The following is a 17,920-nucleotide window of genomic DNA, read 5'->3' on the forward strand; positions in this document are numbered from 1 at the left end:
GAGAGAGAAAGCCCAAAGGTAGTTTGAGTCTTGGTTTAACTTCTAACTCCCCTTAGTTTACTACCTTGATTTCTACATTGTTAGAACCCCTCATAATTTTGTTCCTGCCTCTGACTTTGGGCCCTTGCATTTTAAATCTGCTTAGTTGCTTTTATTAAAGATTGCATAGGTGCAGTACAGTTGATGGTCCTGAGACAAAGATATCAAGAGCTAGCTAGGTACAGAGGACCAGGGATGTGAGCTGCATAACTATCCAATAGCTTCAAGATTGAAGCATGCACAAAGAGAAAGAGGGGAATGAAGAGGAACTTTGGAACACTTGTTCTCCCCCCATGGGAGAGGCTAATTAACATTTCTTAGTCAGAGGACACTTGCTGGATTAACATTCAGAGGAGGAAGGGAGAGGCTGATTAACATTCCTCAGACCACATGGAAGGGAACCCACCTGTGGGTGGAGAAGTCCCAGAGCATATAGACACATTTTGCAGGATGGACCAACCCTTGCTACTTACAGACAAGGGAGGTCCTTGCCACCTCATTCCCCAAAGACCAATCAGTTTAAAAGTCACACTGTTCTGCCAATCATATTGTGCCTAGTCACTGGTTCTCTAGTCCACCCCTTAAACTGTATAAAAACTGACCAAATGGGCTTCCTGGTGTCGCCACTCCACCTTCAGTGTAGGGTGACCCCAGTGCATTGGATCATTAAAATTCCTCCTGCCTTTTGCATTGAAAAAAAGGGGGGGGGGACAAAAACACATCCCCTTGCAGGGGATCCTTGCTTCCCTTCTGACAGACTTTCACACAGATCACATTGAGCTGCTGTACACACTCATCATGAAAGCCTTCCTGGGCTGTCGTCATACAGAAATTGTCATTCTCTGAAAAAGACAGGTCTAGATTTCAATTCAGAAACAGTTCAGAAACTTATTGCTCAAAGTCTGTCAGATAAAAGGAGGCCACTTTCCCAGGTCACAGTGACATTCTTTCTGGTATAAATTCTCTAATGCCTGAGGTCGGTATTCCCTGTGAGGAAGCTGAATGGCAGTGGGGAAGGGTGGGCAAGGAGACCAGAGAGAAGGAGGGATATAGCCTGTGACCTAGACAGCCACTCTCAAGTAGGACCCCACTGTAATCATAGTTCCCCAAAATACATCACAGTGTTTGGTGAAGCAGGGGAATGGGCTCATTGTCTTCCTCTGCTAGATGGAGGAAGACCTTGCATGCTGAAAGTGGTTGATACATTATAGCTGTCACCAAATAAGAACAGTCCTAAGGGCTTCCAAGAGATGAAGGTTTTGAGGGACACCCTGCTTATTGGATAGAAAAACAAAGCAAAAAAAAATTGTAACAGAACAACAAAGATATAATGAGTGGACTATTCACTTCCTGGATATGGCTTCATCTGCTTAAGATGCTTTCGGTTCTAATTCTTTCAAAGATCCCTCTCCCACATATGTTCTCTCAAGGTAAGTAGAGCCAAGCAGACCTCTTTTCCTCAAATGTTTCTTCAGGTAGAATGACACTGATATTACAATATGGCCAGGGATCAACGCTCAGCTACTAGATGTGTGGGGACAGCCATTTGCAGTATGTCATCTGCATAGCACACAGTATTTATTAAGTATTTCACAAGCACCATCACCCTTGACCCTCATAACTACTTAGTACAAGTAGAACACTAAGTGAGTTCAAGTCATGAACCAATGCTCTGGCAGTTGTGGAGGGTGACAATCACAGTGGTGGAGTGGCATAGCACCCTCTGAAACCCACAGAGCATCCCACCTTGGCATTTCCAGAATTTTATGGTGCTCCTGGTTCCCAGCATTCCTTGTTTGTCTCTGTGTGGTTCCACTTTTCCACCACAGCTCTTATGACTTGCTTCCTATGTGTCTGTGCCCAGGTTTCCCATAAGGCTACCAGATAGGCTAGCACTCCTCCTCTAACAGCTTTACCTTAAACTGACTACATGTGCAGAGATCCTATTTCCAAACAAGGTCCTGTTTGTAGATTTTAGGGATTTGAATCTCAATATGCATACAGGTGAGACACTGTTCAACCCACAGAAATCTGAAAGAGAAGTGACTACATAAAATTAACTCATATTCGATTAAGTTTGTAATTTATGCCACTAGTGTTACCTTTATACAGGTTCTGACAGATCTCCAACATGAGACTTACAGGTCCTTCCAGTCTCAAAGACACTTGTCGTTCTCCAGGGGACCTGAATTCAGTCCCCAACACCCACATCAAGTGCTCACAACAGTCTGTAACAGCGTCTCCAAGTATCTGACACCCTCTTCTCTTCTGGCATCTGCTGGCAGCTACACATGCATAACTTATGTTTAAACAGACACAGAAAAGATGCACATGCATGTACATGCGTGTCCACACACATACACTACTTTTTAAAAAAAGAGAACACACTATGAGCATGAATGAATGAATGGAAACAATCCCAGAATTCTCCTTGACTTCTTTCTTTTACAGCCCATCACTGAAAGTATGAATATCAGTTATATGTAATAACTCTATAACCAGGTACACTTCGGAAATTCATTCTCCAAGAGATGGCCATTTTGAATATTCTACTCATGAGAACAAAAAATTAGTTGATTTCATAATCATAAATTCACAAGGACCATCAAGGGATAAAGGGTAGGACAGCCTGCGCTCACATCCCTTGTTTGCCAGTTAGCAGGGAACCCTCAGCTAATCCCGAGCTAGCGGAAGACACCTACAGACAGCATGAAAGTCAGTCAGTCCCTCGTTATACCAAACGAATAATAAATCTACTTAAAACAAACCCACAATTAACTAAATTAGCAAGTTATCTCCATTTGCTGTAGGTTGGGAATGTTGGAATCAGACTTTATATCCATGTGATACCCAGGTCAAATGGCAAAACATAATGTGAAGCTTTGGCCAGAATCCAAACTATAGTCTTCCTTACCCAGAAAGGTTAAGTACTAACACAGCGACCCAAGTAAAATCGTTTTTTTTTTTTTTTTCCTATAAAATATAAACATCTACTGGAGAGAATACTGTCTTAGGGCTTTTATTACTGTGATGAAACACCACGAGCAAAAGCAACTTGGAGAGGGAAAGGGTTTATTTGGCTGTTGCATCAACCTTATCTAAGTCAGGACAGGACCGCAGTCAGGGCAGGATCCTGGAAGCAGGAGCTGATTCAGAGGCCATGGAGTGTGCTGCTTACTGGCTTGCTCCTCATGGTTTGCTCAGCCTGCTTTCTTACACTACCCAGGACCACCAGCTCAGGGATGCAACCACGCACAATGGCCTGGGTCCTCATTCATCACTCATTAATTAAGAAAATGTCTTACAGGCTTGTCTGTGGCCCAATCTTATGGAGGCTTTTTTTTTTTTTTTTTTTTTTTTTTTTTTTTTTAAAACAGAGGTTCCCTCCTCTCAGATAACTCCAGCCTGTGTCAGGTTACCATAAAACCATCTAGTGCAAACACAGTGAAGAGCAGAGTGTGACGAGCTCCTAGGCCCTGGAACTTTACCTAAACACACAGACACTAACACACTTCTTGAAAGCGGTTTTTGTACCTGTGGTCCCTGTCTAATCTTGCCTTGTCTCCATCCCTCCATCTTTCTGTTCCCATATTTTTATCAGTACAAATGTCGTCTTTTGTCCGTATGTGGAAGACATCCTTCTCATTTCATCTCTGGAACAGTGATGTAACTTTAAACATCTGTCTTTGTGGTTATTTTTAAAAAAAACCAAGAATTTTTAAAACCCTAAACATTAAAAAAAAAAATCCTAATGCTTCTTTCTCATCTGTTGATCATTTGTTGACTCTCTACCTGTCAATCAAGTGGGCCAGCGCCCATCCCGGAAAGGTTTCTTGTGCTCTGGAGAGCCAAATACTTGCAAAAACATATGAAAAACAAATAGCTTTAACATTTTCCTACTTTGTTGTGTAAACTACGTGTGAATGACCTTTTCTTCAGATGGGACTCTTGCATATTTTGGTTTTATGTAAAGTTTAAAAGGATTGGTAGCTGTTCCATTGGCTTCAAAAACAAAATATTTTAGCTGTGTGTGGTGGCGCATGCCTATAATGCCAGCATTCAGGAGGCAGAGGCAGGAGGATTGCTGCAAGTTTACTGTTAAGTCTGTTCTACATAGTGAGTTCCAGGCCAGCTAAAATTTCACAAGGCGCTTTATCCAAAAGAAGAATAAAGAATTTAAAAGACAACCAATCCTTAACAGAACACTATAAAATTTAATTCTACTGAGAAAACTGATCCTCTTAAGAGCTCCTTAAGTATTCTTTATATATTTTATGCAATCAATTCTCAATTCTTCCTTATTTAAATATAATTATTTTAAAATATGGAATGCTTCTCCCACGTGCATGCCATCCTTGCATTAGAACTATGCTAATCTTCTCCGTGTCGTGCCAGGTTTAGTACATGTGCTTCAAGAAAGCGTATATGTGATCAGTTCCTCCCACTCAACACAGTGCTGAATGAACCCGTCACTTGGAAACTATTATTTACTTGTTCTATTTGGATTGCGATTTTGTAAAATCTGACTCTGGGTCAGCCCCCTGATGGATGGGAGCATTAGCTAGACTGTAGTTAATGGCCTAAAGGTTGGTATTATACTCACAGAAGTAATGGTATATTAAATACTTGGATTTGCAATAGAAACAAGATTGTACCACTGTCTAATGCCAGAATTGAGCAAAAAAAAGATTGATTTTTGGAGTCCCATTTTACTTTTGAAGAAATTTCCAAATGTGTTAACCATTTCAATGCTGATTTTCCTAAGAAGTTAAATATTAGAGTTATTTATTTTTCCATTCGACTATTCAGTCAGTTTTGTTAGTAGTTAATCCTTTGTCTTCATTTGGTGGGGGGTACATTAATTCAAGGGTATTACATATCTCTTGAGCTCTTGTTGATCTCTGAATATCTTTATTCTTTCATCGTTGGGTATGTACTTATAGACGTTGGTTTTGTGTCGGGTACTTTAGACACTTGGGGTGCAACAAGAAAGATACCCCGGTTCATGGAGCTTGCATGCTAACAAAGAAAAATGTGAACGCAAGCATGTAATTTACTGAAGGTGAGTGTACTGTTAAAAGAAAAAAATGAATAAAAGCAATGCGACCTAGGGAGTGATCTGGATGTAGCTATAATCAGATAATTCAATTAGGACTCACTGAGACGAGACTTACAGGAGGAGAGAGTCATTTGAAAGGATGAAGGGAACAAGAACGCCTGAAGCAGGATGGAGAGAACAGAATCCCTCAGCGAGGCTTACACATGGTGTGTCGGAGGAATAGAGAGGTTCCAGCATGGTGTGTCGGAGGAATAGAGAGGTTCCAGCGGTGAGGCTGGACGAGAGTAACAAAAGGGATAGCAGATGTTGAACTCCCATAGGCAGTAAGGGGAAGGATCCTGTGAAGCCTGCGATTCTCCTAAGGATTTGGGCTCTTACAGAGTCCTGAGCAGAGAAGAGATGTGACTGGACTCCACTCCAGGTAGTGCTGACTACACTCTGCATCCTAGAAGAACAAAGGCAGGAACAGAGACATGAAAGGAGGGGCTGGGCTTTAGTACATCAAGCTATCCGACAGTTGTTGGGGATGACAGTAGACATGATGAAGAATAGTCATATTCTGGTTATAATTTAAAGCTACAGGCACAATAGCTTTCTGATATAGGCTGAGAAGAAAGGGAGTGTGTGTTTTCCTTCCACGAAGTAGAGGAAGGAAAATGAAGCAGCAGGAGTTGCTGTGAGGTATAGAGAAGGGTTCGGAGTTTGGCTTTTGCATCTATCATAGCTAAGGGAGAAGTGGGTACCAAGCTGATGCAATGACTGGATTTTTAAAGGCATAGCAATGAATGTGTTGTCAGAAGAAAATGCAGGGGAAGAAAAGAGAAGACCGTGGGAGACAGGCGACAAGAGGAGAAGAGGGAGTTACAGCCTGACTCATGAAGGCTAAGAGGCAGCGTGGAGGAAGAGGATATGCCACCAAAATCAAACAAGAACGGATCCATGTGGAGAAAAAAGACAAAGAGTATGATGTCACTGGGAATTCATGTGAAGACTCAGAAAAGAGGTATACAGTAGTCAGGCTCTAGACAAGACACCAAAAGGAGGAAACTTGATGTAAATAATGATCAAGTCAACAGCTAACAAAAAGATGAAAGAGAAGTCCAAGGTATCATAAAGGTGGCAGCCACCAGAAAAGGTGGGGGTGGGGAGTAAAGATAAGCAATTTTAGTTCTTACCTAAGTTTACAGGGAGTGCCCATAGATCTGAAAAATCAGACTTTCAAAAAAAATCAATTGCCCTTGTCTGGGCTGAAGGACCAAGAAGAGACCCTGAGAGGAGTTTTAGATCCCTGCTCTACAATGAGGATGCTCACTATCTGCTTGAGGTGGTGATGGGCCAGTATAAGACAGTATTTTCACTTTTTTAAGGCCACCATACAAATGACCACAAGTGCGATGGCTTAAAATAACAGAAGTTTATCTTTGCGCAGTTTGAGAGCTAGAAACAGGAAGTCATGGTGTCAGCAAGGTCTCACCCTCCTGGAGGCCCTGTGGGGAAATCACTTCTGTGTTTCCCTTCTGGTTGCTCATAATTTCTAGCATTTCTTGGCTGGTAATCTGTTATGTCAATCTCTGTCTCTCCTTCACACAGCCTTCCTGTAAGGACACAAGTCACTGGACTTGAGGCCTTTCCTGACCCCTGTAAATCACACATAACTATTTTGACTGCAAAGACCCTATTTACAAATAAAGGAATATTCTGGAGCCCTAGGAAAACATATTTTTTTAAATGGGGATACTATCCAATGCACACAGGTAGTTTTTCAACTGTCTTGAAAAGTGAAAACTGAAATTTTGTGTTGGAGCAAGATACCACCATTGCGACAGTAGAGATTTTTTAAGGCATGTTACTCCTGAGAATCACAACAGAACAGAAGCCCACAGGAAGCAAATGAGAAAGTGAAGCCTTCTTCCTCCTGTAGCCTTTCTGCCTCTCTCCTATCTCCTCTTAGCCAAGCCTAACTGGGAGTCATCTCAGGAATCTAGTCGTCGGTGACTGCCCTTTCCCTCATGACAAACAGAATATACGATGGTAGGCTTGGAGCAGAGAGATAATACCTTTATCATTAATTAGCACTGGTGTGGGCTGGAGAGGACAGATGGGTACTGAGAACTGTCCTCTGAACTTGGTTTCAATTCCATGACCAAATAAATACCTTGAGGAAATGCTGACCTTGTTTGTTTCTAAGTCAAGATGGCCAAGCATTTCAGCACTTTGGTCAGCTCCTTGGCCAGTACTGACAGACATCAGAGCAGTTGAAAGATCTTCACAAACTTGTAGGCATCTACACGCCGCTGCCTGCAGGTAGCCCCTCTGCAGACTTTTAATATGATAACTGCAAGTGAGACAAAGCAGTCTTGAAAATGAACATCGCATTCCAATAAGATGTCCACGAATGATTAAAAGCAGGTGGTTAGTCTTTGTCTATTTTTTCCTAGAGGTAAAGGAGAAATTCCATAAGTCTGGAAAAAAGTCAACACAGATTTTGGAGACCTGGACACATACATGAGAGTTCACTGAGTTTTCTGTTTGCTCTTAAATTGAAACTTATAAAGCAAACTAATATTTTCAATACTAAAACTTACAGAACACAAAGCAAAAATGGGGATACTGTGAAAACTGCATTTGTTATTAGGTACTTCTGAGAATTTTGATGATGAGAATTAGCCAAGGATGATACCTAAACTGCTACGTTATGACCTATAAAATCATCCTCATTTTTCATAGGAAAGCAACAAGACATTCCTAAGCTAATGGAAAGCTAAAACACTGGAAGCCAAATTGGAAAGAAAATGCTTAAATCGTCTCTTACTCTTGGTTATTATTTGAAATTGGTGACTTTCTATTCTTAGGATTAGTCATGTGCATCTAACATAAGTAGTAAGACAGAATTATAAAACTCCCTTTAAAAAGGGGGCTAGAAACACGAAGAATGGTACCCATGAATCGATGCAGAATAGCCCATTAACCCAAGCATCCTCAGCCATGGGCTGCAGTATTCACTTTGTTGTGCTGAGTTTCAGTGAGACCAGAAATTTCATTTTCATATTTGTGCTTCAGCTCCCAGAGCCTGAAACCCCACAGAGGAGCTTTTGTGTTTTGCTAAACACATACACTGTGGAAAATTAATCTAACGGGCATTCCGCTGGAAGTGTATCTGCTCAAGCAAAACTGAGCGAAGCATTAACTATGTGCATTACTTATCATATTTTGGAAAAGTATATTAGTTGCTGATAAACATCAAAATAAAAAAACCAATAATTTGATAAAACTTGAAATAATTTGAAAACAAAGTTAAAGGATCTCTGGTTCGTGTGTGCATGTGTTTGATGCGATGTGTGTGTGATGTGTGTGTTGTGTGTGTGTAATGTGTGTGTGATGTGTGTGTGGTGTGTATTTGATATATATGTGTGATGTGTGTGGTGTGTGTGATATGTGTGTAATGTGTGTGATGTGTGTGCATGTGGTATGTGACATGTGTGTAAAATAACAATTTCTATTTAGTGGTACTTCTAAACAGTCATTGCAGTGTTGTGACAAAGAATTTATTTTGAAATTCAAAACAGAAAAAATTTTCTTTAAAATTCCCAACAGTGGCCTAGCAGGTAAAGCCTGTGATTCTGAGTTGGATCCTGAGATCCACATGGCAGGAGGTGAGAACCAATCCCAACTGCTTGTCCTCTGATACCACATGTGTGCAGTAAATAACTGCAATTAAAATATTTTTAAGACTTTTGTTTAATTTTTGAGTCAAGGTCTCACCATGTAGTGCTAGCTGTCTTGGAATGCACTATGTAGACCAGGTTGGCCCTGAACTCACAGGGATTCGTCTGCTTCTGTCTCCCAGGTGCTGGGATTAAAGGTATGCACCTCCACTCATGGCGAGATTCTTTTTTACATACTTGAGTATTTTTCCCACATGCATATAAAGCATACCATGTATGTGCCTAAAGTCTACAGAGGTCAGAAGAGGATATCGCATCCTCTGGAATTGAAGTTATAGATAGTTGTGAGCCACCATGTTGGTGCTGTGAATGGAACCCAGGTTTTCTGGTGCTCTTACCTACTGAGCCAACCAAACCCTTGCTCAACCAAACACATGTGGACATGATGGATTATCTCTCTTAACTTCTTTTGTTGTTGCAGTTGTTGTCTTGTGCATATGTGTGTGTGGTATACATACACAGATGTGCATGCATGTCTATGCAGAGGCCAGAGGTCAATGTTGAATCTCTTCCTTAATACCTCGCCACTCTGTTTTTGAGAAAGGATCTCACTCTGAAACTGAAGATCACTGATTGGCTACACTAGCTATGCAGGTAACTTCAGTGATCCCCCTGTCTCTGCTTGCCAGTACTAAGATTACAGATGCATGCCATCATAGTCTGTGCTTACATTGGGTTCTGGAGAGCCAAACTCGGGCCCTTGAGCTTTGGTAGCAGGAACCTGACTGATTGGTCCACCTCCCCCAATCTTTCTCATAAATTTCAATACTGAATTTGGTAGCACTGGCTAGGGGCAGTGCCCTGTGCTTATAATCCCAGTACCCAGAAGGCAGAGGCAAGGACATAGAGAGGCCAAGGCCAAGTTTAGCTTATAGAGAAAACTTTATTCCTGAGTGTTTAGGAATTCAAGAGATCTCAAGATACATGGTGAGATCCTACTTCAAATGGCAATACAAGTTTGAGGATACGTGTGTCTGTGCAAAGAGGGATTTGAATCTAGAGCACTGTTTTCTTGTAATGTCTTTGTCTTTTTATAAGTCAGAGTAATGTTGGTCCCATAGATGAGTAGGGAATGGTCCCTCTCTTTTATTCTGAAAAATGCTTAACCTATTAATTTAATCTTAGTAGTTAGCATATTAATACCAGAGCAAACACCCTGTGTGAGACCACAGACTGTATTTATTGTCACAGGCTGACATGTAAACCCATATATGACCAGAAGTAATGACGGTAACAGCACCCAGAGCTTAAGCAAGACCAGAACAAAAAGAATTTAGATATCTTTGCGATTGTTATTAAAACACAGGTAAGAATCACTAATATTTTAAGAGAATATTACTCTTCTACTACTCAAAACATTGCTTCATAATTATGCTTTAAATTTCTGTGTGCTCGAGGAAAGCATGTCATTTTCTAGAGTTGTGAATCTGGGAATAAAGTCAGATGCAGATGAATATATAACAAGATTCTCTTTTCCTTTGTCCACCTTTCAATACAGTAACTACAAAAAGGCACAAAGACTAAATGAAGAATGTTAAATAATGGATCAAATGTACTGTCGTTTTGGAAATCTATTACACAACATGCTGAATATTTCAGCAGTTTTAATTATGCATCATTACACAGTCCATCACCTTTTTCAACATCCCTGTATGGTTTTGCAGACTTCGACATTATAACAGAATGGGTAATGGAGCAGAGAAGCAGACCAGGTGCTATAACAAAAAGCATTTGTGTAAATGTCTAATAGAATATTAATGGACCAAACTAATGGGAAAAAAAAATCAAGCTCTTCCAAGTGTTAACGCTTCCGCTGGCTGTAAAGCAGAGGCTAAGTTCAGCCTTTGTAATCCTAAGCTGGTGAAGCTCACAGATGCACAGCAATGGAGACCTTGTAAATAAAGTCAAGGTCATGTTTCCTGTTTGATTAGTAAAGAATATTTATAGAACATCTCTCAATAAGCTTCCAAGTAAACTACCCAAGCCAAATTCATGTCTATGATCCTGACAGAGCAGCTCAGAACACTGAGAGCCCATTGGCTTATGGACAGAGCCTGGTTTAAGACAAGCAGACACACACCCAGTGGTAAAGCACGGTGGTCTCACTTCAGTGGCGCTTGCTCTCTGGATTCAGTCACTTCACTTCTATGATATGTGCCACTTGGATCAGGCTCAGCATATCCTCCTGGATCTACAGGGGATCCTCAAGAACCCCAGCAAAAGATGAACATTCATGAAGCAGCTGAGGACAGGGTACCTCAGCTACATATTGAAGGCACCTAAGTCAGACCCTGGAAGAAAAGGAAAAGCTTCATTTTAATCAGCCAGGAAGAATAATGGGAATTGGCCCAGTGAGCCACTGTAAGGACAAGCAGGAGCTTGTCCAGGGAGGGAAGAAGGACCAAAGGAGGCAGGAGAGCATTTCCCCGGCAGAACCCCAGGAAGTTCAGTGGACTTCCTCGTGACAATGGAGCCATTAGTGATCTTTAGCAAAACTGATGTTACTGAGTGTGACCCGCAAGTGGTCCTGGGTATGCAAGGAAGGGAAGCAAATAAAGTGAAGACATCTCAGCAGACACCGGGTACTGATCCAATACAGACCCAACACTAGCATAAGCAAAAAATTTTAACAAGTCCACAAGTTCAAATGTGTTTCACATTTTTACAAAATAACTTGGGTGAGAAAATGGATTAAAGACACTAACCAGATGTGTTAGCCTGGAAACCGTTGTACTGATTTAAGTGAGAGGTGAGGGGGGCCTGGGCTGAGGCTATGAGAAGACTGAATAACAAGTGTCCAGAGATCTAGCCAGCCATCACGTCCTTCTTTCTTCCCTTTCTATTAAGCCCCACAGTATTGAAAACAAAACAATAATCAATCAAACAAAACCCTCTCCAAATGCCCTAGTGGCCGCATGGTAAAACCACTCCACAATAAACAAAGTACGAAAAAGTATTCTTTCACATGTGTGCGGGGGGGGGGGGGGGGAGTAGGAAATGTAGTACAGCTCTCTGTTGTTGTTAGACCACCTAAGGATGGGATTTCTAGTAAACGTTGGCACATATGCAGTTTTGCTTTGACATTAATTAATATGTTTCAATTAAGTGTAATGAGCTTTATAACTAATCTTCAGAGAGATTCCAGGGAAGACGGTGCAGTAGAGTCTACTGTCATGTGATCAAACTGAGGAGAAGAGTGGGTACAAGAACTGGGCTCTACTAAAGAAATAGAAAGAGCGTCAGAGCCTTGCAGAGACAGTGCTAGAATGGTTTTCTCTGGTCAGAGCTGGAAACATAGACACGAGTACCATTAGACATACTGAGCAGGTTATGGTTAATTAAACATACACACTTATATACATGTAACAACAGTCAATGAAAAAAAGAGGCCATGGGCTTGAAAGAGAGAAAGACGACACATGTTGGAGGATTTGAAGGGAAGAAAGGGATAGGGGGAGAAACGATGCAACTATATTATAATCTCAAAAATAAAACAATAAACTCATATCTCTGTGACAAAAAATGAGATAAGCTCATATATTCTGGTGAAGAATTAAAAATTATATTAATATTTGTTTTCAATACAAAAAAAAAGTGCTGAGAAAAAGATAAATAAAATATCAACAGAAAATCCACGATGAACACAACTACAGACACAGGCAAGGTGCAAACCTCTTCCAAAGGGGAGCTTGGTGGTCCTGGAGAACAAGGGACAAGCAGTACAGCCCCCAGGTTAAGCCTCCAGCCCACAGGCCTTGAGTACAGTTGGCTGGACACCCTGCTGTGACTTCTCTGAAAGTCAGGCCAGCAGTAGAGAAGAACATGCCAGTTCATGTGACCCTGGGCTGCAACCAAGCCCCATCTTGACAGGAGTCCTTTCAAACTATAAAAGTGAGCTACCTTAGGGAACAGAGAACAAGGAACAACCACAATTCAGGGAGCCTGGATTTCACTTGCCAAAAGACCTAGAATGAGAGAGGACCCTGTGTGACACTTGTAGAAAGTGCAGGCTGCAGGACGCTTGGCCAAGGCAGGGAAGACTAGCCCAGCACCTAGATGCTAAGAGCTAGTTTCATCCACCGAGAACAGCACAGGAGTCTGATAGCCCTGAGCCTGCGGTTGGTGGATAGATCAGTCTCTTGAGTCACATCTTCCCTTCACACAAAGGGAAGTGATTTTCTCCAACAGGGTGATTAATACTCAGATCTTCAAAGTATGAAGCTGGGACCTCCACCTTTCAGATGTCAGTCCCGAGGCTGCTTGATGACATGCCCAAAGCATTTGGGATACACCAGCATGAGCACTGGCTGCCCCCAAGGTGGATATATGATCTGGGGAATCTCTGAAGGGTAAGAAAACCTGCCCAGTTATAGACTGTGATGCTGAGTGTGGCCAGCAAGTGGTCCCAGGTATGCAAAGAAGGGAGGCCAAGAGCAAAGTGGAGACGGCTCAGCAGACATCGGTACCTATCCAATACAGACCCGACACTACCATAAGCAAAAGAAAGAGGTTCACAAGTTCAAATGGGGCAGCATTTGTTCACATTTATTTGGTTGTAAGAAGTGAAAGAAGGTCATCCATTTAATGGGTAGGGTAGGGACAACTCACAGGACAGTTCTCACGAAGAATTACCTGGTCCCAAATGTCAGCAGTACTGAGGCCGAGAAATGTTGCCTTAAGCAAGTGTTCTGTGGTAGCCTTCAAATCACCAAGGACATGTGGGTGGCTTATACCGACTCTCACTCTGAATTTTTGTACAGACGAACGCCCGTTTTGAACACCTCACCCAGATGCTTCTCGTGACCTCAGGCTGCATCACTCCCGGCTCACTTCCCTGATGATGGGCTATCCCTGGCATAGACAGCTGGCTGGCTGACTGAAGTTGACTGAAATCTCCCTTTCTCACTGGCTTCCCCCATACTTCCTCTGCCCAGAGAGGAGTACCTCAGGCTGGGCTAGACTTGCTATGTAAAACAGGCAGGGATTAACCCCCGGATCTTCTTGCTTCTGCTCCCGAAATGCTAAGATTACAGGCATGAGCAGTGGCACCCATCTTAAACTTTGTTGAAACTCCCGTTACATTTTTATAAGAATATTTCACGTATCTGTTCAAACCTACTTATCCTAATTTGTTAAGAAGAAAAGAAAAGGTGGCCATGATTTTATGCATCTACCTATTAAATACCTAAAGACAGTTACTAAGTCACTTGTCTGCCTTCCCAACTCTGCTTAAATTCCAGCTCTGTTATTACCCCACAGGAGCAAATGCCTCCTATGGCAACAACTGGTGAAGTAACTGTAGTTTTGATGCTAGTTTTCATTGTCTACTGTGAAACTACATTTATTTCACTTAGCAGAGTTGTGGTTTGTGAGCCAATAAAGAAAAAATAGCCAGTCTTGACTTCCAACCTCCGTTTAACTCAATGAATGCAGCTTTACATAAAACCAAGATTAAAAAGTAAATGCCTTGCATTATCAAAAGCTTCTCTTTTCATGGTTATCCAAATTTTTAAAAGAGATAATAAACACTTGCTAATTTTATAGTTTATTGACATTATAAATGTTCACCAAGCATTTCGCAAATGAAATATCCCGGGCAGTTTGCTGGCAAGACTTTGGGCGACTCAAATTCAAGAACTGGGGTGTATACAGATTACTAACTCACGACGTCATTGCTTCTGAGATATAAGAAATAGGTCCACAAAAGGGACGCACATATGTTGCGGGGCCAAGGGAGAACTGTAGTTTGGGGTAGAGAGGGCAAACACAAATGGCCTGAAACTTATACAAATCCCTCTCGCATCACTGGAGGGGAAGCTGAGCTGCCTGGATGATGAGGCCAACTGGCCTGTGGGTCAAGCGTCAGCATGATGGTTGGCCTGAGAAGCTGGCACTTCAAGAGGCAGACATCTCGATTCTCAATTCTGTCAGTCAAAGAGACAGGAAAAACTGTTGTAAGGAGAGCTCTGTGTTGTCGTATGTCAGCCAGACTGAAAATCAGTCATGAGTTCTCCTGTGAATTTGAGAAGCCACCCTTCCAAGCAGAAAAGCAGTGTGACCAGGAGACCCTGGGGAAGGCTGTAGCTATGTTGTGACTTTCTTAGTGAGTGAAGATGTCACAACCCATCAATATTGGGAGAATAAAGACACCTCACACACACACCGCAGGCACTTATACAGCAAGCTAGAAATACAATAGAAATAACATTAAAACATCTCCAAGATTCTCAATCACTCAGGTACACATACAATATATATCTTTTTAAAGCATCAGATGAGGTGTGATATGAACAGTAATTTTCTAACTTATTTGGGAGTCTCAATGAACAGATTGTTTGTTATCCCTAATGTCTGACATAGTGACCAACTATGATTATCAATATATATTATTAATATATTAATTATATATATTTTATAATATATAATATATATAATTAATATATATTAATATATATTAATTATCAATGAATTAATAATAAGATAACAAGATATAACATGGTGATAACAAGAAGTTGCACAATGTCTCCCCCATCAAAAATTAAGATCAAATAAATTACTTATCTGTTGCAAAACATTCCCTTAATCTTGGCTTAGTTATACAAGTCTTTTGTTTAATTATACTAATCATAAGCTTCTCTCTCCAGGCCTGCTGGGAAGCCGATGTTAACCTTTCTATGGCTTTGTTTGTCTGATTTAATTCTTTTTAGTTACTGTCTCTGAATACAATTTAAGCTTTTTCCGCACACACATCCACACCCCAAAAGGCCCACCCACCATCATTATGTATTCAGATTCACAATAATGCTTGTTTGGGAACACAATTAGCTGTAACAAATTTATCAATAAAAGAGGAGGACTCTGCCTCATCAGTAACAGTGCCTGCACTCATAGATAAAGACTGGGCAGTTCTTATCAATACTCCACATGAAGATAAGAAGACACACAAGAAAGCATCCTGTCTTCCCTCCTACATCATTCTTTCAAATCCTTCTGCATTCTTCCTTCTGAATTATCCTTAAATCAGTTTCAGTTGACAGGAAAATAATCACATCCTCAAACTCATTGATCATGGTGAGTAACTAAGCTTTCCCTTTATAGCAGTGGTTCTCAACCTGTGGGTCATGAACCCTGTGGAGGTCGTACATCAGATATCTGGCATACCAGATATTTACATTACTATTCATAACAGTAGTGAAATTACAGTTATGAAGTAGCAACAAAAATAATTTTATGGTTGGGGGTCACCGCAATGTGAAAACTGTATTAAAGGGCTGCAGCATTAGAAGGGTTGAGAACCACTGCTCTAGAGTCTCTTCTGGAAGCGATACAGAATCATTGACCCCACGCCACAGCACCCCACTGTCCCCGGAAAACACAGGCAGGGAATCCCACAGGAAACACTGCTTGACAGTGATCTTTAAGAATAAGAGGATTTAAAAGAGCATGTTAGGAAGAAGTCATAAAAATCCACCAGGTGTCTCGGCAGCAACCCCCGTCTCTCTGCAGAATGGTTGTGTAATGGAGCGTTTGCCCCATCCAAAGAGAGTAAGGAGGCAGCTACAGTTCAAATAAGAGTTTTAAAAGTCCAGATGAGATACGTTGTGTTGGAAAGACAGATTGGTAATTAGAAGAAGGAAGCAATGAGTGAGATCCATGGAAAAGAAGTTACCCAGTGCTCAATAAACCCACGGTACTTAATTCCAGGTATATGGAGTACTGGGAGTTAGAAAAGCCCTTCAAACCACACCAACGTGTATATCATGAAACGGCTTCTCTAAAATCATCCTGAGGACTTGAATAGACTATGTTTCTTACATTCTGAAATATGTAAGATGTGAGAAAAACAGATGTGTAACAAAGACGGAATAAAACCCATGAGTTAAAAAAAAAAAAAGACAAATGTTGTCCTTAAATGGCAAATAACAATGTGTTTATCTTTTGATTATAAACATATAAAGTGTTTAATAAGGAAGAAAGTTAAGACTAACTTGTGAGTAATTCATTTTCATCAGTATTTTTTGTCTTCAATGGAATTTATTTCTACAAACTCAGCAGGCTTAAAAATTAATTAGACATATATGTCATCCTACATAGTCACTAATGATCTGGTTATTTGTTGGGATTATTCAGTTGACAATGAAAAGCAAGGATCAGTTTTTAAGCACTTCTGTACGACGACAGGTGTTGCAGCAGACAATTAATGCTACTCAAGATCACCCGCTGGTGGCAAAGTGAGTTCCTTGCTATCTGCCACAATGTTTCTGAATGAAAGACGCACACACACACACGTACGCATGCATGCCTTATATACCCACAGCCTTATATTTAATATGCCTTAAACAATTCAATGGCTAGGCACTTCTAAACCTCCCCACAGCTAACATACTCTCCCAGGCCTGCAGCCCTCCTGGGTCATGATCCCTGATTCTTACATGTTGGCAGTCTCTCTGTCCTGGATTTCTCAGACCTGATCTTTCTGCTTTCCTGGCATGGCAGTTCTAAATCCTCCTTCCTCCTGGACCCCTTTGCCAGGGAAATCTAAAGTCTCTGTCTCCCTGCCCAGCCATTGGATACTGGCAACTTTATTTACCAATAGCTGGGGCCAGTGTCTTACATTGGGGAACCTAATTAATATAATATAAGCATTAAACCAAATCCCCAACAAATGGGCACCTGGCTCTCATATTCTAATGAAACAGGAAAAGTTGCTAGATAATTTTTGTGTATTTTAAGGGGCCCTGGATAAGTTTACTTGACTTGGCAAAATTTCCAGAATCTTTATAAAAATCTATCTGAATATTAAAGGCAATGAAGGGAATACAATTAAATATAAGAAGCAGGAAGTCTTAAAACAAATAAACAAACAAGAAAACTGTAATGACAAATAACTGTTCAGGAAGTCTGGCAAAATCCTGGATAACATTGATATATTTCTTTTTAAAAATGTGACACATCAAAGATAAGTAAAAAGAAACTAAAAACCATAGTAGTCTATATCTCTAAGGATATTGATATCTAAGGATATTGTTAAGAAGAATACAAAACTCATCAGATAAAGTACACATGCATTCATTAAAAAATTTCAGCAACTTAGAAA

At 40.9% G+C, this 17,920-nt stretch overlaps 1 protein-coding gene and 1 non-coding gene across 4 annotated transcripts in view; both read right to left on the reverse strand.

Annotated features, from left to right (window-relative positions):
- Sv2c (synaptic vesicle glycoprotein 2C) overlaps positions 1-17,920 on the reverse strand; it is a 177,407-nt gene that overhangs the window by 147,213 nt on the left and 12,274 nt on the right. The gene's annotated exons all lie outside the window — the stretch shown is intronic.
- LOC143440504 (U6 spliceosomal RNA) lies at positions 4,358-4,462 on the reverse strand. The gene has a single exon (XR_013108158.1). It is a non-coding gene; the product is annotated as a U6 spliceosomal RNA (small nuclear RNA).

Source organism: Arvicanthis niloticus, chromosome 29 (assembly GCF_011762505.2).
Source record: "Arvicanthis niloticus isolate mArvNil1 chromosome 29, mArvNil1.pat.X, whole genome shotgun sequence".
Classification (NCBI taxonomy): Eukaryota; Metazoa; Chordata; class Mammalia; order Rodentia; family Muridae; genus Arvicanthis; species Arvicanthis niloticus.